Here is a 25,821-nt window from a genome sequence, read left to right as displayed (position 1 = left end):
ACTAAAGAATATTGACAAATCACAATTCAAGAACAGGTAAACTATGGGCAAGGAATCTTACCAAAAAAAATTTGATAGAAGTACTTACCACTTATTTGGACCACAAACAAAAAGTGCAATAAAGGTATTAAGATCTGAACCAATTGAAATAGATTTAGATGTCTTTTTGTCCCTAATGAGCATCTGTTTGGTGATTCTTATTGCTTTTGATAATACCTCATGATGGTTCTTGTCATGAAAGGTACTTAACGAAGAAGGTAAATAAAATTACATAATCCTTATTCCAGGGAAAGACAGAAAGGGAAAAATAGCCAAGAGTCTTGTGCTACAGTCTAAAATACTTCTGCTATAGCATTAGGAAAATTACTTCTCAACATTTTTATTTATCAGCCCAAACACTGCTTTAAGAAAACCTCTCTAATTAAATTTATGATGTGCTTCAGTGTTGCTGAATCGAGAACATTATAGAATGTGAAAACACTGTTTAATATTACAAAAGAAAATCTTGCCAGTTTCCAAAGCTATCCATTGAAAGACTCCCTGCTTGACTAAATCGCAATTAAAGAAGCAGGAAATCTTAATATTAAATACAAACAGAACAGAGGGCTCATTAAAAATATAGGAAAAAAATCCCACATGATTATGTATCAAGTACTTTTTCAAAAGTAATCATGAAGATTAAAGAATAAAAGAGTTATTCACAACAGATATGTTGAGACTAGCAGTACACCCTTGGAAAATCAAAGATTATCAACCCACACAAAGCACAGTTCTACACAATCAATGCAATAGTCTGTCTCTGGAGATATGAGGCCTCAGTGCAGTGCTGGGAGTTCAGAAGTACAGGGAAAGTTTGGAACCAAAAATGCAGTATGCTCTGAGCGCCTGACAGTTCTGCAGTAGTGTGGACTTCATTTCCAGATTTTTTAATGTTTCTTTTTCTCTGCAATAATACACATTCCATCTGTTTAAAAGCTTTTAAAAGTCCCCAAACCAATTAAGTTTCCAGCTGCATATAAAAGTTTATGTTGCCTGGTTTTGCACATTGCATAAATACACAATCCACAAGTATTTATTTGTTCAATCTACCAGATTTTCCAGAGACTTAACACACATATGCCCTTTTTATGCCCTGGCATATACCTATGAAGTTATCACTACAGATAACCCATCAACACAAGTTGCTTTTTAATTGCTTCCAGCAATGAAATTAAAGAAAGCAAAATATAAGAAGGATGAGTGTAGCCACTTCTCACTCTTTAGCCTTGCATTTTACCAGGCATGTAAATGTAGCTATTATTTTATTTCACCCAGTGTACGGAAGCCTAAGGAGAGAAATTTGTCAAGATTTTTTAATCCAAATAATTTCTGTTCCAAAGTTAATCTTTGAACAGGCATAGAGACCTAGGAGCCAGCCAATTTAGGACTAACATTATAAATTAGCCTCAAACTCTATAATTCAAACAAGCAGTAGCTATTTCTTAAGATTGATATCAAAATGTTTCTAAACTTATGCTATATGAAACAGTATTTTCATAATGTTGACTTCATCATAAAAAACCCCCAAACCTTACAGAATAACACAGAAGGAATGAGCAAAAATTCATGCAGTCTACATAAGTATCTGACTACTTCTAAATTTTTTAGAATAGAAGAAACCACATTATTCCTTCTTTCTGCACGTGTGTTTTTAGGTACAAAAACCTTTCTGATGATTGTAAGTATTGCTGTTCAGCCATGAGTAAGGATGTCAAGGAATTATTGCAAGAGCAGAGACAAAATTTAGTGCTTTTCTTAGTTCTAAAAGTGAGTAGTTTTACAGTCACCTACTGCAGTGAATGCCTTTAGATCATTTTCTTGCCTAAAGGCATAGGTCCCATGAAATTGTGAACATTCTATTTAACACTATAAATGTCTTCCTTTTGGCAGTGTATCTGATAGATTGTTATTCAGAGAAGGGAGCAGGCATCACTCTTCCATACTCTGTCATATTCCTCACTCCCATTATCTCTTTTGTGTCACATAACATCATAAAAAGTGCATGAGGGAAGAAAAGGTTCAAAGATACATGGTCAATGTTAGCTCCTTTTTATGAAACTCAAGAACAAAATGTTCAGATTTTTCAAAACTACCCCAAATCTTCTTTGATATTTTACTAAAAGTGTCTCTCTGTAAACTCTGGCTTTTCAAACAAACAGGGGGTTTACATACCCAAAACTTATATATATATATATATATATATATTTAAAAATTATGTAAATATATAAAAATATAAAATGTATATATATATACACATATATAAATTTTATAATTATATATATAATATATATATATTATATATATATATATATATATAATTAACTGAACTGTCTTCTATATGGTCAAGTAACCACCATAAGTAAGATCAAAGTCACACACAAACCATCGGGGAAAGCAGTCTGAAAAAGGCCAAGAAGAAACTTTACCCTTTTGATATATGTTCTCAAGTCCAGTTTACTGCACTGTGAGAAAAAACCCTCTAGTCTTGGTTAAGCACCACCAAGAAAGCCTGCACCTTGGCTGTTGCACAACATATACATCTAAAAATACACGTTCCTCTCCCTGCTTCTCATTTTGTGCTGTGCAAGTTGGCTAAACTAAGGAAACTCAGACAAATTTCTTATTCCCAGTTCTTAAAAAGCTACAAAAGAACATGAGACCCTCATGGTATTTTCCCCTCAATTGTCCACACATGTGGATTTATAGGCAAAACCATTTATGAATATATTTTATAGCCATTGAAGGTGTAGTTTTTATTTTTTTTAAATTATCAGTAAAATTGAATCCCATTTCAACTATATTAGCATAATTATCCCCATGAAAGAGAGAAAACTTCAATGGTCTTGTGGCACACCTCTGTGATAAAGATTCATTTGCTTTTGAAATTGAAAAGTTTAGTAGATATTCAGTGGATCTGGAGACAGATTAAAGGAGACTCACTTCAGAACAGCTGTGAAATCAAATATTTCTTCCAGGATGTTCTGTGAAAGACTGAGCTTTACTCTGTGCAGAGATATTTTCAGGTTCTCACATCCCAGAAGAGCTACAGGCAGTAGTTTTCCAAGCCATAGAAATATCTCTGTGACAAACAAACAGATCTAAAACATCACTGTTCACATATGGATCAGGCACTGCTTTTAATGTTACATAAGTAAAAAACATCAGAGCTATGCTGGCTAACTGCTATGAGGAAGGCTGTAGAGACAAAGAGCAATTCTTCAAGATTTAAGTCCTAAACAACTTTATGAGAGACTTGTGAATCCATTACATACACAAGACTGCTCCACTTTCTTCTGTGAGCAAACAGTATTTTAACCATCTCTGCTTATTGGAGGGTGTCTTGCTCAAAATAGTAGCAGATCCCCCACTCACCTCACCAAATATTACCAAGAACCTCAAGTCAGGTACTGAGCATGGTAAGCATCACCCAGAACCATTTAATTGGTGACTGCTACTCTGCATGGCTTGGCTTTGCTAAGCAAACACTGAGACCTAAACAGCTGTTAAGATCAAATGGAGAAAGTTATTATTACCCAAATATGAAATATTTGCAATAGAGTTGGGTTTATGGTAAAAAACTACATAAACAAAACAAAATCATTCCTATAGCTACCTGCATTTTAAACAAGCAAATTCTTCTGTCTCCTCTATGTTTGGAATTCATCTGGAACTGTTATAATACTTGTAGATGAAAAGTTAACCTTAGGTTCTGCTCTGTCATCAGTGCTATTTCCTTTCAAGGTACTCTCCTTTCAAGAACATTTTTCTCCTACTTGAGATTCCAATTAAAGTCAAACCTTTTCTCTGTGGATTTCCCGTGATTCTTAAACTCGATGCTTGATCATTATATCACTGATGTGAACATTATTCCCAAGGGCAGCTGACTTCCCTAAACTGAAAAATGCCCAGCTTCCCCTGGGCACAGCCAAGTGGATCCCCTCCTAGGCAAACAAGGGATAAATACAGCTCTCATGCCTCAGTGGTTAAGGACAAATAAAGAGTTAACTAATTTTGAAGGGAAAAAAATTATATATGGTATTAAATCAGCATTTAAACTAAATCAGGTAGATTCTTAAGTCTGTTTTAATGTTAAAATACATGAATTGATCACTACAAGCAGTAAAATAATGCATGTGATTAGTTGCTAATTTTCTGTTAAGATTTAACAGAAAAGTATTCAAGGTTATTAAATGACAGTGGATTTGAAGTTCCTTAGCATAGATTTTAGAAATAGTTAAATGCAATTATTAAATATGTTGATCACTTTAATAATTTATATACAAAAAATAATAAAAATCTCTAAAAAGCATAATCATTACACTCAGACAGCATTTCCTCACCATAAAAAAAACCCCACAAATTTAAAGTAATTTTTCCTGTTAGAAAGAGAAGATCCTGTGAAAAACTCAGTAACTGATCTCAAACCTAAACATTCAGAAAAATCATCAAGAATAAAAAGACAAGCACGCCACAAATAACAATATACTTTATATACATTTCTACAGAAATTTCCCCATCCCTTCCACTTTCAAATTCACAGAATCCCTCTTGTTGAGCATGCCAGAGATGGCAATTCATAGTCAAAAGCGTGGGCTTCAAAAGAAATGCCTTTATAGGATGTAAGAAGAAAAACTGATATTCCATGACAAATCAAATGCTACATAATAAGCCTTACTAAAAAACTGCCAGTAACTAAATAACCTCAAAGATAAGTTGAAGTATCCTCTGATGCAAAGAAAGGCAATAAACTGCTAATATATTAAATTTAAATGTCTGTAAGTACTATGTGCTTATTTAATTTGGCAAGAAACAAAAGCGGCATAAAAATGTACAAGAATTTTGAGCATCTCTCTAATATCTGCTTTCTGACTGAACCCCTTTGCCCTTCTCAAAATGCCTCTGGCTAAGAAGATCTGGTATTCATAATAAAAGCTCTTCAGGATGAGTATCTTTTGTCAACTCTGCTCAGGCTTGGTCATGGTGAAAACACCAATTTTGACCTGTGTGAAGGATGGAGGGAGTGAACTTTTAAAATTATTATTACATTTTTGAGATGAGTAGCATTCAGGGGCAGAAATGCTATCCTCCTGTGTTTTAAAAGACTTTCTCTTCTTTTCAGTTATAACACTTGCAATCTAAATGTGTCCAAGTGACTAAAGGAGACATATTTTAGAGAAAGAAGTGTCAGTATCTTTTACAATATCTTCTTTTAATTTTTGGTTGACTTTAATTAAGTTCATATAAGAAAAACATTAAAAATACAGAGTTCCACTTCTTTGTGTCAGAACTTAACATATTCACCAAGCCTTTTATTCAGCTGAGAATATCAAAATCAATTTGTTGCATAATAATTATTTGAACAGAAAGCCTTTGATATGGAAAGTATTTGAGTGTAGCAGGATTATGGGACAGGAAATACACGCACTATTCATGAATCTTTACAAGACCTAGCATTTCAGTTCTGACCACTTAATCACTAATCATTTAAAGCCAAGGTTTAGGAATATAAAAATGCATCCAAAACTCATCATAAATCATTTTCATGAGACATTTTTAGGGATGGAAAATAATAACAAACTATTATCATCATACCCAAATCCCACTTTTACCCACATTCTTAAAAAAAAAAAGAACAAAAACCAAGATAAAAACATATCTGTTTATATATTTATTACCCTTGCCAAGAAAAAAGATTTTTACATTTCATTTTCCACAATTCACTGGAAGAGCAGAGGTATTGTTCAAATTTTTTTAACAGGACAGCTAGAGTACCATTCAGTTTTATTCAGACATTTAATGTGATATAACCAAGATTACTGATGATTGAAGAACAGCTTCCCTATCTATTGTCCACACTAAAACACTGTGAAGTTATTGATTTGTTTTAAAATAGGTAGAGAGGAGAAAGATATATTTAATATTGAAATAACTGACATGATGTGTTATTAACTGTACAAGTTTATAATGACACCCGGTCTCTGAACAGAACATGAAACTATAGCTTTCTAGGAGTTTTCTGTATAAGGAAAGCAATAAGAAATGGAATACCTATCAAGCAATTTTCTTGTCTACTAGAAACAACAGTGGAAAAATAGAACTCAAGTGCCTTGTGAATCCCTTAGCTGCTGCTGCCTACGCAACACTTCTTCAACCACGTAGGAAAATACTCTGTGGAAAAGTGACTTTTCACATTTTTATCAGCAACATTTCTCATTTCCTTTGCTCGTCTAAAGGCAACCTCACAACACACTTGCTTTATTTCTCTGCAAATGGTGACGCAAGCTCAAACAATTCTGTCCCTAATTTTGCTCTCATCCCTTCAAGTAGCAATATTTCCATGACAGCAATGCAGGAAAACCCAGTTCTTCTATCACCCATTTTCTCAAAGTACAGACAAAGAAATGAAGGCTGTAGGGCATTGTGTGTCCTTACAATTGATCTTTGTCTGGAATGTTACCTTGTAGTGGAATCAAAGGCCCTATAGACAGCCAAACCCAAAAAATGCCTAACTAATAAGTCACAGGTACTGCTACAATGCCTGTGGCATGCAAAAATATAGTAAGACAGTTTAAGTAAATAACTTTTCAATCAGAACAGCCATGCTTTCAATATAAAATAATATGAAAGCTTTACACATTCCTTTCTCTAAAAGAATGTAAACTCTCCCACTTCCCTTCTCCTTTTTTCATCCATACATCTAACCAGTGCAATCTCTGATCAACACTAACTTTGAGGCTGAACCAAGACTGCAGGTGTCAGGAGCCCAGACCAAATTGTCGTGTTGAATTTGTTCATCAGCATGTATGAAACAGATTCTTTTGGGAAAATTTCCTTGAATTACTTGAATCACAGAAAAACTCTCAGTTGCAGAGTCGCTTCCTAAAACCTATCATAACCATCATATCCTGAACACTAGTGCTGATTCCTAGGACTAAAACTTTCCCATCAGCCTCTTTTAAAGTAGAATCCAACTACTTTTGAATTTGTTATCAAGTCTTTCCTGTAGAGAATAAATCCTTTACTTTGAGCTTAATTTCCTCTGGCAATCAGATTTAAATTTTTATGTGAACAAAAGCCATGAAAAGGGCTCAAGGAGAGAAGAAACTAAGACTACTACATGATAGCGGATCCTCAGGCTGTGCTTCTTATGGCACAAAAAGTTGTTTGCAATTAAAAGTTTGAATGATATGTTTATCTTCCAACCATGTTAGCAAGCACTTAGGGTAAAGACAGTGATCAAACCTTCAAAATACCGACAGAAAAAAACTAAGTACAAGAAACAGGACTTCTACACTTGAGATATAAATATTGCAATTAAATAAATATAAATGTCACAAGGTGACATTTGATTGTAAGGTCTCTCAAATAAGCTTCAGAAGGCCACATAATTAATAAATCACAATGCCCAAGTAAACTGCATAATTTCTTTAATTGACTATTACTTTTTCTTAAGTATTCTATATGACAGGAGTAATTCCAGGAGTCTAGTCTGTTAATACTGATGGTTTTTCTGCAACATATGCAGTAGATTCGCATCTATCTGATCCTGTCACTACTGAAAAATTTAAGTTTTATCCATGCCTTGATATTAAAGGAACTGGACAGGTTTGAAGCTTTAAGAAAAGGTATTTTTTACCCACTAGGCATTTAAAAAAATGACTGTTATTTTTGGATTTAGGTTTCCAGCCTTTAACTAATATCACCTATGTCCTTGAGCCTCACACCCATCCATTAAACATATAGATGATCTACAAGTCTCTAACACAGCTGAAAGACAGTACTAAGACACCTTTCATTTAGCACTATGGCTGCCTCAGGGGGAGCATCAGTATTTATGTGATGACACAGGGCAGACAGAATTAGGCTGTAATATTACAGGAGGGGCTCTTTGCTTCATCTCTGTGTCTTCATCTTTGAAAAATGGGACAGTTTGTTCTGTCATGTTCCCAAAGCCTGCCATAGATCAGGATATGAATAAGAACAAACCAGCCAAGACTGCCCAGTTACAATGGAAACAGTGAGAGGCAGAAAGGGAGGAAATGGTAGAAATATTATTCTCTCCCTCCGTACAAGGTATATTTGCCTTCTCAGAATATTCAAAACTGTTTTGTACCTCCTGCATGTTCTTTGAATAGACAGTGGGGAATTTTTTAGTTCTATTTGCCACCCAGAATTTTGTGGCTTTTTTTCCTGATGCATGTTCTTCGTCATGACAATACATTGTTAACACAACTACAGCTATACTGTCCTTAAGTCTTAACTGAGTTCTACTAAATTTTTTGATTTAATGCTCCTAATATTCTCCATTCTACAAAAATGCTAAGGAGAAGGTCTTGTGTCCTACCAACAGAGGTAATGTCTAACACACATAGAATGAGACACATTAAACTATAATATTTAAGAAAACGCTGCAAAGTTTTTCCAATTTTTTTTTCAAGTTTTTGAAAAATAGTTATTTTGTTCAACTGCCAGAGTTGACGGGGTTGCAAATAATTTTAGTAAATTTAGATTTTTTTCTTTTCCCCTGGTTTCCTAATTTAAATGTTTTCTTCTGCTTGGACTGATAAGACAGATGGAATATTTGTGCAGTAGCACACAAACAAAAAGCAACCAAAATACTCTGTACAATAGCCAAAATATATGATATTCAGAAAAAGGAGCAATTATGCCAAATGCAATCACATGAATATACTTATGCTAATAGTTGACTCATATTGCCATCTTCCAAGAAGGGCAGAGGTCTATGCATATGTTTAGCTAATTTTATTTGTTTCAGCTAAGTAAAACCTGTGTATAACCTTACACAAGGAACAACTATTTCTTCCACTTCTGTGCAAAGAGAAAAAGAGACTTTATTGGCAAGATAAGTATTTTAGTCAGTATTTTAAATAGCAAAATTTGAGCTATAATATTTAGTATAAGCATCTCACAAACTTAAGAAATACAAATATATGCCCAGCATAACTCACACATTAAAAACCCAAATGTACACAGTGTTGCTTTAGAGTTGAATAAATCCCTATCTGATAAAATGGCACTATAGCCTAAACTCTTGAAAGATTTCCCCAGAGGTTCTTACAGGCTACTAGAAGCTCTTGAAAGTTAGAGGGCTGCAGGAAATGTAGTGGGTAGAAGGGACAAACAAAAAGTCCACAAAAAAAAAAATCCCACCAAAATCCACTTTTGTCTTTGGCTAATCTTGTACTGCAAAATCTCTAAAGTCTCTGCAGCAAACTTACAGTTTTCTGGCATTTAGTTTTATGCTGTCATCACCCTTTTTTCAAATATATTTTCTACACACAATATATACTGATAAGTTAGATACAATATATATGCAAGATGAGCTAGAGAGCATAAGTCACAGTGGGAAATTAATTAGCTCCTGTATAATCTTGTTGGGGAAAAATAAATCTATGTTTGCATACTTTTACCTATAGTTTACAGCATAAGAAATCAGAAAGATGCAGTAAATACATTAAGCAAGCATTTAACACAAAAGCCATATTTCATGTACAAACCAGTACAGAAGAAGCCAACATTTTTCAGTAGATGACAGCACAGTGTCATATTTGAAAATGTATTTTGCGCTATTAAATCCAGAAAGATTCTTCTGGACAATCTTCCTTTAAGACAATTTAATGCATAGATATATTATCTAGTGTAGATGGCTGTTTGCTTAACTTTAGTATAATGCTGATGAAGTCTTGATTAGACTCTTTTTACTAATGTGACTTAATTTGCTTTTTCTTACAAACCATTGTCTATTTACATTGTCTTCACTGTAAAAAACAAGTACAAAAAAACCCCATGTTTTTTCCTAAAATAAAAAATCCAGAAGAGAATAAAGCTACATCTACACTAGCAAACAGCTTGTTACAGATTATCCAAGGGCATTTTAGAGTGATTGAACAGTCACCCATACAGTTGCAGGGTTAGCAAGGTCCCTGACATGCTTTAGCAGATGCCAACCAGCACATCCAGAACAGAACAACCTGGGCAGAACTAAGGAGCAGGCACACCCAGGCAGGTCTGTGGCTTCCATCCCTGTTTTAGGGACTGAGAAAACTTACTAGCTATAGATAAGCTATATTCTTCAGGCTTGAGGAATTTTCCCAGCAATATTTGACCTTGTAGACCTCCCAGGAACACTAAATGGGGCATGGTTTTGCATATCTCTCTACTTCTGGAAACACATTATCTTTCTAACTGCTGCTAATTCCCAGTCCAATTTCCTCTAGTCTTCTGACCAGCCAGGCAACTGATGGCAGGAGCCTTGTACCCTCCTCTATTGCAAAACAGCTTCTGCTCCACAATTCTTTTAAACAATTTATACCTGCAGAAATAGCATGCAAATACATACTTAGTCAAAAGAATTTACTTTAATAGAAATTCATGCCCTCACTCCAAATGAAGTGATTTAGTTTGAAAATGTGACTAAAAATCAGTTTACACAATAAAAATACTTAAGAATATTTAAAAGAGCATAAACAGCTATTGAATGATTTCTCCAAACAACATACATTAAGTTCTGCATTTGACATTTTGAAAATTATTTTTAGTGTAAGATCTGTCTTACAAACTAAAACAAAGTTTAAAGTTGAAAATTACCACAAAAATCTACTTAAGAAAAAAAAAATAGAAGTATCCCTACTACTTTTAAATGTGTTTGTTACTAAACATTTTTTACTTCAATTTTATGTAAGGAAAAGGGATAGTTTGAAAGACATAAATACATGACCAAAATAATTGTCTTGTAATGGGATACCAGAAATATAAAAAAGGACACATCACCAAAGACATTAAACAAAAACAATTGTCTACATGCATTGTCTTATTCACAGAATTTCAAACACACCATGTTGAGTCCCCAAGGCTGTGAATACATGGGTTTCAAGCTGACCCTGACTCACAGGTGTGTGGTGGCAGAGCCAGACACAGATATACTGATCTGTTTCACTCCACTTCCTGGGTAGGATGTAGAGCTTGCAGAGACAGCTGAGACAACAGCGCAAATTTGGTCTCACAATCTTGTGTTCGTGCAAACATAACAAGTCTATTATAACATTTATGACACATCTTTTTTCAGACTCCAAAATTCTCCCATAGATGGCATAAACAATTAATCAGCCAGCGTTCACCAAACACTGCCCTCTGCTTACCCCTGCCTTCACAGTTTCTTTACTGCTATTCTTTCTGTACAGACATTATCTCATTTAATAGCAGCAAGCTCACAATTTGGAAACAAACTTTCCATCGTGCAGCCTACATATTCATGAATGTGTAGTAGAGAGGTAGGAAGATCTTGGACAAGTACATCACATAAAATAATCCCTTTGGGGCAATTAGTAGTCAAAATGAGAATTACAATTGTCTGTAAAACACACACTTCATTCTAATATGGCAGGCCTGCAAATTATAAAAAAAATATCCTTTAAATTTCAGAGAAGTTATAGCTAGATATCAGGTATAGTTTTGCCTTGTCTGCTTCATATGTTTACAGTTTTAACTACTCAGTTAACCACCATCATTATGTGATCCAGTCTTGAGGAAATAAACCTCACCACTTATACAGGCTCTACCATAGAAAAGATGGTCCAGCCCATACAATGATAAATAGCCTGCCCAGTCACATTTTTTCAATCCATAATAGGATCTGACTCAGCAACACACACATTTATATAGAAAGTAGAAAACCTGTATTTAGCTCTTTCCTGAGCACACAGAGCTCTTTACTCAGCTCCAAGTAGGGTGGGTATGCAACTGCATTCCTACAGACAAAAATATTTAGCTCATGTGCTCAATATTTTATCCAGCTTGACACATCAAATACTTAATTAGTGCTGAACTCAGAGGCTGGAACACAGGACAGTACAGCTCAGGCACAATGCACTCAAGATTACCATCTGCAAAAGAAGCTAAGCCCAAAAGATTCCCTGTGTGCTGCTCCCATTGGTGGTTCTAGTGTATTTCAGACAAAAGGCCACAACTGCCTTTGGTCACAAGCCAGTAGTGAAGGTGGTAATAATGATTTTGCAGTATCTTAACAGTTAAAAGCACCTTTTTCATCATGGACAACATGAAACAAGCAGCAAATGTTTCACTTATATGAAAAGACCACCCTTAATAGAAATTAATTCCAAAGAAGCAGATACTCCCTCCAAACGAAATTGGTTCAGATCCCTTCATGGACTGTTAGCAAGAACAAGATGTGGGCTGTGGCTTTACCTTGTTGAGAGCTGGGAGACCAGTAATATTGAGTGCATTTTTTCCAAATGGTGTTTCCCTTGCTCTTGAAGAACATAAGCAGAGAGAACAGAAATTCATGGACAATAGGATACCACAGATATAACACACCAATGTTTACATGAAACTGAAAGAGAGTTCCAGCTGTGTAATTCTCACGCATGTATAAACCTGAACCAGGCTGTAACTGAGATTCCCTACAGGCACCCTAAAACATCATGATCCAAAACTGGGCAGGCAGCAAATCCACCCTAATGCTACAAAAAACAATCTAATCTTCTCTAGATGCATGAAAAATAAGCAAAGCAATAATACAGAATAATAAATTGTTGCTACAGTATACTGTCTCCTAGGTAACCCACACTGTTCATTCTGATTTTCTCCCAGTCACAGGAACTTTCTCAAAACTAAGTTGAGAAACAGGCCTTCAAGGCACCTCTGCTTATGGCAGGTAGCTGGAACTAGACAATCTTTAAGATTCCTTCCAACCCAAACCATTCTATAAGTCATTCAATGCATGTTCCAAGATGCTAGTCAAAATATTCAAAATTAACTCTATATCTGATGTATATGACATTTCTATAATATCTAAAATTTTAAAAAAATAACAGAAGAAATAGTGTTACTTTAAATACAGCTGTAAATATTATGTTGATGTATGTAGTTTATTTGATTTTAAGAGCTTTAAACCTGGCAATTTTTACCACTTTAACTTGTGGATATTTTTTTGGCATTTTGGTGGTTAGGGTTTTTTTTTTGGGGGGTGGATTGAGGGGAAAGGATAATATGGATCAAATGCTTTCCATCATGGCTCTTCTCTTGTTCAAATACTTTGCAGTATATATATTCCTATATATTTTCAAGAAGTACTTATGACTTTTACAGTTACTAAGAAAAAAAACAAACTTTAAACAAAGTATAAATAAACTGTAGAAATTTATTAGGTCAGGTTTCTCTGAGCTAAAAAAAAAAAAAAGTTAAAAGATTCTCACAGAATACAAATGCTCTAGTAAAACCTGTAAATTACAAGAATTAAATTATCGCAACAAATCCTTATTGACAGGTTAGTGATCCTGCATGCAATGCACCACTGCCTACCAGTATTTACGAATAAACTTTAAAAAATCAGTTGTTTGTGGGTGCCACCTCTAACACAGAAAAGTCATAGCAACTTTTACAGGTATCTCCATAGCAAATTTTATTACATTTCTCCATTAACAAACTCAAATTCATGTGGGGCTAATTTTTTTGTTTGTAAAAATAAGATATACACAACGGCACTGTAACAGTGCTGTTTGGTGAAAAGTTACTTAGCAATTAGTCCATAAGCACCAAAAAATATACATTTCTTCTGTGTAGCAGGTAACTATAAAACTCACTGATGCAATTTGAAGAATTCTGTGCCATTTCCGGTGTTGCAATGGTGGGGTAGCAGGAGAGTGAAGCATGTATATGCATCAAATAGTGAAACATACTTTTCACTAGAACATGATTTCCCTCATTTCCTGGCAGCAGTTTAACGATGTAGCTTCTAAGAAGAATTCATAAACACATTTTGTTTGCCCACATACATTTAAGTGGCACAGTGGAAAAACTCAGACATTTCACTTTTGAATGCCCCAAACATTTTCCAAAGTCCCAACGAGCTGCCATGATGTACAGTACAACTTAAAAGCAGATGCAAATACCATGAAACACAGTATTTCACAAATATTTGAAAGCAAACTGTTGCAATCCTTCCTGTCAAAAATTGTGGATTACATGTTCTATAATAAAACTTCTTGGGTTTTTTTAACTACATGTTTCTAACCATTCATTGTGCTAAAGCAAGGAATACTTCACTTCTGAGCATCCTCCCAGCAAACAGGCCAAAATACTGAGTATTTCTAATGACAACTGCAAGACCTTCACTGAAGGAGTTTTTGTATTTATCCAATCAATTATTTACACTTTCAGATTGAGGTCCCAAACGGGGCAGGTGCTTAAAACACAGAGCATTGTTAACCTCAGCAGAATCTTTGTATATTTAAAGCTGGGTATATATTTTAAGTATCTTTATGGGTTAGGCCCTTAAAGCAGAAGATAGAATCCAGAAAACATTTGTTATTACAACTTAAGACTTCTATACTAAATAACATAAGTTTACCTTATACTTGCCTTCTCTAAGCTAGAAACATATATTGTAAACTGAATACAATCCCTTAAGCCTTGCCCCAGGTAGCTATACTACAAGAATTCAGGCATTTCTGACAGCAGCTACTTACAGATAATTACCCGTCACATTAGCATGAACCATGGGAGACAGAGCCCATAATACGTTGCAGCAGTTCCAATATGAATTACCTTGCAGCCCCTGGTGAGAGAAGCTCACAGGTAATGCCATTGACTGCATTATCTCACACCACCACATCCTATAAACAGTGCATGCCTATTTTAAATGCAGTTCTGATTTGTAAAAAATCTGCTAATTTCATAAGGTGCATGCACAGAAGCAGACAACACAAATTCAAATTTACAAACTGTTCCTAAATCAGTTACAGGTACAATTTTTTAGAAATAGTTAGACTAAAAATATAGTTAATCAAAATCTAATGCCTTCATCCTTTGGAATCCCAGACCAGAACATTAAGCATGAAAACTATAAGTGGGAAACAGATTTAATGCCAAGGTAAATTTTATGGCAGCTTTAGATCTAAGGGGATGTCTCACAGTGTGTCAGCCTGCAAATTGACACAGTTATTAAACAATCAGTAACAGTCCTTGCCACATGTGAATGAAGAAATTCATTCTTGCATTGTAAATGCTGCCTGACATTTGAGTAGAGATTCCTCTGTAACCATACTGTACCCTAACAAAATCACCTTCATCTGATTAGATTGTTGATAGATGATTGCAGGAACATGTTCCATGCTTGAATAGAAATCCAAGGCTTCAATCATCAGCAATGAATTTGCAACAGCTGCAGACAGTAACATTCTGTTTAAATGTCATGTGCAGTGAGCAACAACAGATTCAAAGTGTTACTGAAATCCAATGAATTAGAAAAAAACCTATCCCTGAACACGTTAGACACATTAACACATTGTACACAGAGTACATGCAAAAATATGTAGCAAACAGGCTTTGTTTGAAAGAAAATATGGGTCTGATTTGTGAAACAAGTGACAGAGCAAATACAATGGGTTTGGATCTGACTCTGCTGGATGTTCTTGAGTTTTTTTGGTTTTCATACAATTCTGTTTTGTTCATAATTTTCAATTACTGCTTTCCAATTTGTTCAGTTCCCCAAATACCTGCACGTTCCCTACAACTTAAATAGACAAAATACATGAATGGTACAATGGCCACCAAATAATAGGTGAAAACAACTTGGTCAACATTCAACAAAAATAGAGTAACTGTAACACTGCTCTCACTACTAGGCTCAAGTCCATATAATGGAAACAACACATGCCAGTGAGAGTCTCTCACACCTTCTTCCCATGGCAGCAGAATGCAAAGTACTGAATTTGGATTCTACTTGCCTATTGTGTTCACGCTAGGTGAAACTAAGACTTGGGATGGATGGATGGATGTAAATTGAAAAAAATTACATGGATTATTAGAAATATTGGTCATATTTATAATTTCTATTTCAATCTGATGATAACCTGCTGTGTGAGGGGATATACAGTGTAAACACAACTCTACAATAACCATTTTCCATAAGAGAGCTGTTGGTTACATGCATTTCACCAAATGAAATCATAGAGCAGTTCATTTAAGATGGACTAAGATCTTGTCTTTAGTAGAAGGTAACAGTAGATGTCTAGAATGTGTGCTAAATAAAATTAAAACTTGAAAATAGTATTTTCTAAAAACCTGTTCCTAATCTCCAGCAATTTGTTGTTCAGAGACTTCATAAATCAGGAGTCTCTTCACATTTAATAGTTCTCAATGCATTTTTCTTCCATCAGTTCGTCACTTTTTGAACACATAGCAACTTCCACACTGTAACAAGATAGAGTGCACTGAAGTTTAATTATGTAATGGGCAAAGAGGAATCTCCCTGAGGTTGATTTGAACATTAAAATAACAGGAAAAAGATACTGCATCAGACTAAAATAGGAAGTTATAAATCGTATGATATTAAGTTTTTATGACAGCCAACACAGCATCAGTACAGAATAAATTTCTTACTGCAATGCATCATCAGCATGTTTTTCAGAAATTTCTAGAAGTGAAATACCTTTAAAACATTAAAGGTGAATTTACATTCACTTTTGGTTTGCAAATACAAAATCTACCTTTCAGCACAGTCAAAGGAATTATCACAAGAATGGTCCAGGATTTGGTCAGATGAACACAAGCTGTGCTCTGCTCGCTTTCTCTAACATTGGAGCCTTGATACTGACAATCTCAAGGAGGATATAGAAATAATAATTTATAAAAATTAACTTTTTTTTCAGTGAAACCAGGGGTATCAAAAATATTCAAGAAAAGCTGTTGGCTTGTTAGTTATCAGTCTTTCCAGTGGTCTCACTGATTCCTGCTACAGGACAAATTTTCAACTCACCTGAAATGGCCTCTCATCAAATGATGAAGCCTCTACACTATCTGAAGAATTTTTCAAGAGCTCTATCATTGATGAAAATGCCACGTTCTGTTCAAAACAACTGCTTATTTTTAAAAGGCTGTTGTGAAGATCAACGAGACCCTAGCAGCTGAGCACAATCACATAAATTGCTCATGTAAGATAGAATAATTCACTGAAAGCATGCTTAACGTTCATGTTTTCAAGCTAAGGTTTTCTGGAACTGCACTACAAATGCAAAAATAAAACAAGCAACAAAGATAATGGTGGTGGTGGTGTTTTTCTCTATTTTACTGTGTTAACAACTGAAGAATGACAGCCAAAAGAGCATAGGATTTGTTTGAAAAAAGCATTTTAATCTTCAACATTTTTTGATCCATCTTTTACAAAGTGATGGCATTTCAAAACATGCAAATAAAAATGGTGGTATCAATACAGGAAAGATGAGTCAAATTTCCTGAGACCATCAGCACAGAGCAAAAATAACTGAGTTCCTTTGGGTTTGCCAGAATGTGTATGAAAATTTCAGCTCAGAAAAACTATTAGCAATTTTTAATTATTGGTGAGATGTGAAAACTGACAAACAGTTCCAAAGAGCTGGTTTGTCTAAGTTTTAAGACTTCTATGGGGGAAACAAAAGCAAAACTATAATTAAGAAATATAATCAACTGATCTAAAACATACCTGTTATGAGTGCTTAATAATGGGTTTTGATACAGACACAGTCTGTGGCCCATAAAAAACCTAGTCAATATACAGTAGAAATATTGTGTTTACACTGATGAAGAGTAAATAAGTATGCCTTTTTTTAAGAGGACAGATCTTAATTATAAAAGCTTTAACTTCTATTTCAAGATAAATAATTTCGCTTTCTGTCTCTGTATAGAAATAATTCTATTTTATAATTCAGTTTTCCACCTATCATTGATTTTTCTGAACTGAGAAGTAGAATAATAGAATTTCTTTATAAAGGAAAAATTGATCTACCCCAGAATTTATTCTACTTTGAGAATAAATGTAAAAAAAAGTTCTAATTATGGTTTCCTAAAGAAGAATCTGAGAAGAAATGTAGAGTTGACATAATTTGGAGCAAGAATTGAAAGAAGCTCAAAACATAGAAAAAATAATGTTTTGTTTAAAATGTTTAAACACCATGGTATTACCATGTTTAAATACCATGGTACATCACCTGCTATGTGTCTTTCTTCACAATCATTTGAAGTAAATATTTTTAATCTCTATTTGCTTTTAAGTATATAAATTTAAAGACCTAACCAAAATCAGCAAAATACAATCACAACACCTTTACAGGTTATTCCAAAGTCCCAAGGTGCTGTTTTCAGTATTAGTCACCTCTTCTTTACTCCTCAGAAAATGCACTGCTGGCTAAGAAAACCCAACCACATTCAGAGAGAGTTTAAAATACAGAGCTTTACAGGAACGCACCACATTATGTCAACATTTAGGGCAACTTTATATGAGAAAATTTAGGCAATTATCAGCATGGAAAACTGATACCAGACCTTCATACAATACATAGCTAATATAGTGCCTGATTAATAAAAGAGGGATCAGTAGTTAATGCCAATGAATGAGGATTTATGGTGAATTGACTCTATCAAACTAACTTGACACTTTTATGAGATTACAAACTTAGCAGACTATCATAATTGCAATGTGGGAATTTACCCAGATTTATGTGTAGCATTTGATATGGCACTGACATTTTGATTAAGAAACTAAAATATTATAACACCAATATTAGAGATATTTAACTGATATGTTTCAAAATGTTATTTCCCACAGTGAATCATCCAATGTCTGTTTTTCAAGGTGACTTGCAATGATCATCTCCTAGCCCTATGCTATTCAAAAATATCTCTTAATGATCTGAAGGCATAAAGTAATTATGCATAAATATTACAGATGGCCCAAAATCTGAGGGAGTGGGAATAACGTAGCCTAAAAGTCACTGACAAAGCCACATAAACAGCTCATATGAGATAAAAAACATGATATGGCATTTTAAAACAGCCAGAAATCAAGTCACACCCTTAGAAGTAAGGGCCATTCTGTCCAGTGAGGCAGCAACTTGAAATAACTGAGACTTTTGGTAGATGATCAGCCAAACTGGAAACCTCAGGATGACATTATAGTTAAATTAGTCTAATTAAACAGCTGGATATCAACATATGTAAGCAGAGTGTATCACTCCTGTGGTTTGCACCGGTGGCATCACTACTACTGTGCCATGTTATGATTTCATTTGGTGAATGGATAGGTTTGTGAAGAGAAACAGCTTGAAAAATAAAGAAATAAAAAGTCTCTGAAACTGTTTGCTTGCTCTCCCTGTATCACGAAATATAAAAGAAAACAAACTACAACAATGGGTCTGGTCTGCTTGTTACTTAAGTTGCATTTATGCTTTATTCCTTTTGCTTGCCACAGTACTGGGCATAAGATAATAAAACAGTTTTTAAATAGTAAAAGCAATGGTCAGAGAATCTGGTAAATATGAAAGATTCTCAAAATTGTCTTGTATGGTATTTGAATAAATCTCTTCATATATGAGTTTCTCTCATATATGGAAAACTATGAGGACTCAATGACTATATTTGTCTTCACTGGTAATGCTCCATGCATCTCACCCAAATCACAGAAGGCAAAGGTAAGGATTGGGAGAATGAAGAACTACCCACTGTGGGATATCAGGTTTGAAACCATCTAAGGAACCTGAAGTTTCACAAGTCCATGGGACCTGATGGGATGTATGTATGGGTCCTCCAGTGAATGAAGTTTCTAAGCCATTATTCATTCTATTTGGGAAGTCATGGTAGTCCAGTGAAGCTCCTACTGACTGGACAAGGGTAAATACAACCATCATTTTTAAAAAGAGAAAAATGAACTGCAGTCCAGTCAGTCACACCTCTGACCCCAGCAGGGTTAGGGAGTGGATCTTACTGGAAACTGTACTAAGGCACACAGAAAATAAGGGGATTGATGACAGTCAACATGCCTTCACTAAGGGAAAATTATGCCTGACAAATTTGGTGGCCTTCTGTGAAGAGGCTACAGTGGTAGTGGGTGAGGGAGGAGTGACTGATGTCAGCTATGTGGACCTGTGCAGAGCATTTGACACTGTCACACACAATATCCGTGTCTCTTAACTAGAGAGGCATGGATTTGATGGATGGACCACTCATTGGATAAGGAATTGGCTGGATGGTTGCACTCAAAGAGTTGTGTTTGATCTCTCAATGCCCAAGTGGAGACCAGTGATGATGAGTGGCTTTCCTCAGGGATTGGCATTGGGATTGGCAGTGTTTAACATTTTTACTGGCCACATGGACAGTAGGATTGAGCATACCTTTAGCAAGCTTGCTGGTGACACTAAATTGTGTGATGCTGTTGACAGACTGGAAGAAAGGTATGCCATCCAGAGGGGACAGGCCAGGCTTGAGAATGGGGCCCAGGCAAACCTCATTAAGTTCAACAAGGTCAGGTGCAAGATCCTACACTTTGCAATCCTAAGTACAAGCACAGGCTGGGAGGAGAATGGATTGAGAACAGCCCTGGTGAGAAGGACTTGGCACATGAGACAATAACCTAGCATGTGCGCTCACAGCCCAGAAAGCCACCTCTATTCTGGGCTGCATCCAAAGCAGCATGGCCAGTATTTTAAAGAAGAAGATTGTCCCCCTGTACTCTGCCCTCATGATACCCCACTTGGAATGCTGCATCCAGTTCTAGGGACCCCAGAACAGGAAGGGCATGGACCTGTTGGAGCAGATCCAGTGCAAAGTCAGTAAGATGATCAGCACCTGGAGTGCCTGTCCAATAAAGACAAGCCAAAAAATTGGGGGTTGTTCAGCCTGGAGAAGAGAAGGCACTGGGATGGCATTAGAGCAGCCTTCCAGCTCCTGATGGAGGCCTACAAGAAGGCTGAAAAAGTACTTTTCAGGGAATGTAGTGACAGAACACTTAAACTGAAAGAGATTAGGTTTAGACTAGAAATTAGAAATTCTTTACTATGAGGGTGGTGAGGCACTGACACATGTTGCCCAGAGAATCTGTGGATACCCTATCCCTGGAAGTCTTCAAAGCCAGTTTGGATGAGGCTTTGAGCAACCTGGTCCAGTGGAAGCTGTCCCTGCCCACAGTGAGGGGGTTGGAATGAGATGAACAGTGCCTTCCAACCAAGGCGATATTAGAAGTCAATGAATACTGGATAAAGGAGCTGTCATAATGGCTGAGGGAACTGAGATGGTTTGGGCCTGAAGAAAAGGCTTGGGACAACTATATTCTCTCTACAATTCCCTGAAAGGATGTTGAAGCCAGGTAGAGGTCAACCTCTTCTCCCAGGCAACTGGTGACAGGACAAGAGGACATAGCCTCAAGCTGTACCAGGGGCAGCTCAAGTCGGACTTTGGGAAGAATGTCTTCACAGAAGGGGTTGTTAAGCATTGGAACAGATTGCTGTGGCACTTAGTGCTATGGCCTAGTTGACAAAGCAGTGATTGGTCAAAGGTTAGACTTAATGATCTTGGAAGTATTTTCCAACTTAAATCCTTCTGTGATAAGAATCCTTGTATCAATTTAATATTTCTAAAGTAAGATTACCTGGCATTTTAAGCAGCATTCTTACTCCGTCATACTCACTGTGATTTTTTTTAATAGCATATATTATCTGGACTAGTCTCTTCTGCATAAGCCAAACTAACATGGACAGCACTGAAATAAATTAAAACTGCAAAGTCAAGAGGATGCTTGCTATTAAGAAATGTTCCAGAATTAAAAAAATTACTCATAGTAATATTATGACATTTAAAATATTATAATTGCTCCAGGGATGGACAGGCATAGTACCTTAAACAATAATCACCGTACACAAAGAAAAGCAAATAAATAATATAGCAACGTATCAGACCTTTCCTATAATGAGATGATAGTCCTTTACTGTATTTATATTTTGATAACATCATTAAATGTACTACTTTGCTCCTGATACTTTAACTGCTACAAGACTTATTTCTGTTCTCAACTGAAGCAGAGGTCTGAGCTAATCAAAGCTAAATGAGATGAAAAATGAAACATATTTCATCTGAACAGTGATGTTTGAAAAGAATAGGTTTAGACACTAGAAAGAAAAAAAAAATAATTTACTAAGTTGTGTATTTAAAGCACACAAGCTGAATACTGTTCCCTTGATTTATTAGTCCAAACTATTTCAGATGAGCACAGGTTCCCTGTGGAACAGACTATGAAAGTAACACATAATATTGCTATCTTCAGTGCCAAACCTAATGACAATAAACAAGCAGGGAAGGAAAAATAGGAGAAATGTCCCAGAATTTCAATATAGTAAAAATAAAATTTCAATATTCAAAATCACACTAGAAGAATGGCAATAATAAGAAAATCTATATAATTTAAAAAACCAAACATGCTTCCTATGGCAAACTCTTTGCTCTCAAGCATACTCTACAACAGTGAAACTATTGTATAGTGGAATTGAACTATTTAAAATCACATATCATGGCCAATACTAAACATTAAAAAAAAAAAAAGTGACCAAACTTGGAATATAAATCTTTGCCTTAGGCAGGGGACATTACTATAGAGTTTGATAAGAAGGGTGTACTGATATTTAAGAAAATCTAGTACTTCTTTTAGAAATGGTTTTTGAACCCTAGCATGTTTCAGTAACTGGAGCAGAGACAAAAATGCTATTCAGTTATGATGACAGCTGATACAGTCTTCATCAGAAACAAAGAATTCAAGGTAACAGTAGTGAGATATATCAAACTGGAAGAGAAGTACATTTATATTCCTATTACAGTGATTTTCATTCTTCCTTATTCCCAATAGCTTAAACCACATCTGACCCATAAATTCTCTTTAACCCTTTCATTACTTCTGAGATTTTCAAGTCTCCTGCAACTCTTTTTGCACATCAAATGAGAATCCCAAGAACACATACAGAACATTAATACGTTTCCCACAGGTTTCTAAAGTTAAAAAAGATTTGCCCTACATTTTGCCCTGGGGACATGGAAATGTCTTTCAGAAACTGATGCATATTGACTGGAATGAGGAGCTAATGTGGAGCTGATTCCTATGAAATCATCACTTCAGTGGTTTATGGTAGTATTACAGCTCTGTCTCACCATGAACAGATACATTATTTCTATGGCTCTTGGTGACTTCTAAAAATCATGAGCCTACATGAGAGAGCAAATATGCTATCATTTTTACATACAAAAGTAGAAAAAGTCCTAAATCAAAAATTTACTTCAATGGATGATAAAGAGTAAATATTCTGTATGTATTTCAGAGAACTGTAAAAGTCTAACATGAACACTCAGTAATATTAAATTTGAGTAAGGAAAGGCTAAGTAAACACTTTAGTATTACATGTATTCTGGTCACTTGTAAAGATGAGCATGAATCTACAAAAACTATATCAGAAATACCCTTGGGACCTGGTGGGTTGGCAGTGTTAGGTTAATCAAGTCGGACTTGATTATCTTAAAGGATTTTTCCAACCTAAATGATTCTGTGGTTCTAAGCAGTAACAAAATTATGCTCATATAAAAAGAGCATCTGGAAATTCATAGAACCACGCTAGTTTCCAAGCACACCTGCACAGCTACATACAGTGTTTCTGGCTGAAATTGTTTTGAGACAGACACCAAGAGTACAAGGTTCTCTTTCATTTAATGAATGGTTCTAATTTGTGAAACAGTTTGAAAGTTGGATTTAAATCTGCATTTAAAACAGCTATTGTTGACTCTTCAATTTCTGAAAAAATATAATGAAAGTTTGTTTAAAAAGCAACTTTTCTACAATTGCAGCAACATAAGAATTCACAGGAGCTTAATCTTTTTGAAACTGTAGAAGTTCAGAGTGATTCTGATAGACTGTAATTAATATGAAAAAACCCCACAGTGACCTCTGCTTGGGAGCACATTGGAACACATATTGAATCACAGTGCACTTAACATTAAGATAATCATTATATCTTCTACAAATCATTAGAAATTTTATTTTTTGAAATGAAATTTGATTTTCATTGTTTTCTCATATAATCAATTATTTTATTTACATTTTTGCAACCAAAGAATTAAAGTCTGTCATTCTGTCAAGAGACTAATTTCATACCAAAATACATACAAACTAGTATTTTGGGGGAAAACACATTGCCTTGTGTTTTTTTATATTGCAAATTGGTGCTTACAAAAATTTAAAATTGACAAAAAATTAATTTTTAACTGAAACATGTCTTGGGCGAGAAATAATGGAGGGTTTTTTTCCCCCCTTAAACAGCAGTATTTGCAGTTTGTTGATAACTCACAACCAACAGTCTTAAAGCTTTGCACATCATTGTAAAGAAGTACATATACTGTGGAGCTATTTGAGAGACATAACTCCACAAACTTTGTCGTAACTTTGTCATTTTGCATAAATGCAAAAATGAATAGTAAATAATGAAACGTGACTTAATTTTCCAAAGATTGTAACAGGCAAGAAAAGCCTAGAGGTTTTAACCCATGATTTAGTTAAGGTTATTTTTATTCTGTTCCAAACTAACTGTTCTACCAGAGCAGAAAAGAATGGCAAATCCTTGGAAACACATCTGTAGGATCTCTATTATTTCCTGCTTGGAGCAAGACACAAAACAAAAAACTTAGTGATTTAAGCCTTTGAACTGGAAGATTTCCCAGAAAGTAAAGATGTGTTTTCACAGTGACTGAGGCCAAAGAAAAACAAACATCCCAAAGCACAAGAAAGATGTCTTTCGGTAACTAGAGGATCTCAACAAGCCATGAATTCAAACATCTGATGCAGGCTTACCTACCTACTGAAGAGTTAGGTAAAAAAATAAGTAAAATACACTTAAGTGCTTAGTTTTTCTTGACTATATTGATATTGCTGGATATTCTGGTTGAAAAATCATAAAAATTAAGGGTGCTCTTGAACCTCAGTCTGGTTCCATTCTAACACTACTGGATAGAGTGGTTTGTAGCTGATAAAGGGAAAATGTGTCAGTTTGGAAATAAACAGCATATTTCTGCAGTAACAGCCTCATGCCAGTAGTTCAGGTTGTCTCAAGCTACATTAGCAACATGCCTGTCTAATACAGTGTCTTCTGAAATTTGTTCAGTGATGCCTCACTGAAAGATAACACTGATCCTTGGCTCGGCTAAATATGCAACTTGCCAGAGGAATGGACAGCAACTGGAGTCAATGGGGCTTAGCTGTTTGCCACAGCATCAGATATTAGTTTAATGGTCAGTGGGTTTTCTTCTCTCTCCACAAAGATGGCATTTTGTTTCATTTTCTGCTTTTAAAAAATAAGAACTGATTCAATGAGGGACTGGGTGGTAGGTCAGGAGGCAGGGTTGCCAAAAGTGTCATTATTTCAGTACCTTTTTCACAAATACACTGGATAACAAAAGCTGTAAGTTGGCAGCTGCAAGTCAGTCAGGTATATTCTGCCAATAGGGGACAAAACTGGGAATTGTTCTGCCCAGAGAATAGCATTTGAATATCAAACACCTGCCACTTTCAAGGTCGCGATCTTTGTGGGTCCCTTCCAGCCCAGGACATTCTGTGATTTCTGGGTGTCTCAGCCACTGCTACAAGGGGCCCACCAAGAAGCAGAAACCCAAAGGCTGTCAGATCTCAGTTTCTGTTGGCTGCATATGGACTCAGCCATAAATGCCATACTAGTAAAACATCCATTTGGTATCTAAGTTTAGATTAAAATATTTTCTGGCACCATCTGTGGCCAAGCAGGAGACACGTATAGAACTGTGTGGATGTACCACTCCACAACTGTCTTGCTAGGGAAGACAGAGAGACGGTTACACCAGAGTAGGTGGAAAAAGCAATTTGTGCAGCTCTAATCTGCAAATCATTGATGAATAGAATCTTTTCATATGTAGAAAATTCAAGTAAAATCT

The 25,821-nt window shown here is 35.4% G+C and overlaps 1 protein-coding gene across 7 annotated transcripts in view; it reads right to left on the bottom strand.

Annotated features, from left to right (window-relative positions):
- The window catches only part of PRKN (parkin RBR E3 ubiquitin protein ligase), a 709,059-nt gene that overhangs the window by 369,311 nt on the left and 313,927 nt on the right, over window positions 1–25,821 (bottom strand). The window lies entirely within an intron of this gene.

The sequence above is a fragment of the Taeniopygia guttata genome, chromosome 3, assembly GCF_048771995.1.
Source record: "Taeniopygia guttata chromosome 3, bTaeGut7.mat, whole genome shotgun sequence".
NCBI classification, from domain to species: Eukaryota; Metazoa; Chordata; class Aves; order Passeriformes; family Estrildidae; genus Taeniopygia; species Taeniopygia guttata.
This window is presented reverse-complemented; position numbering and strand designations above follow the sequence as displayed.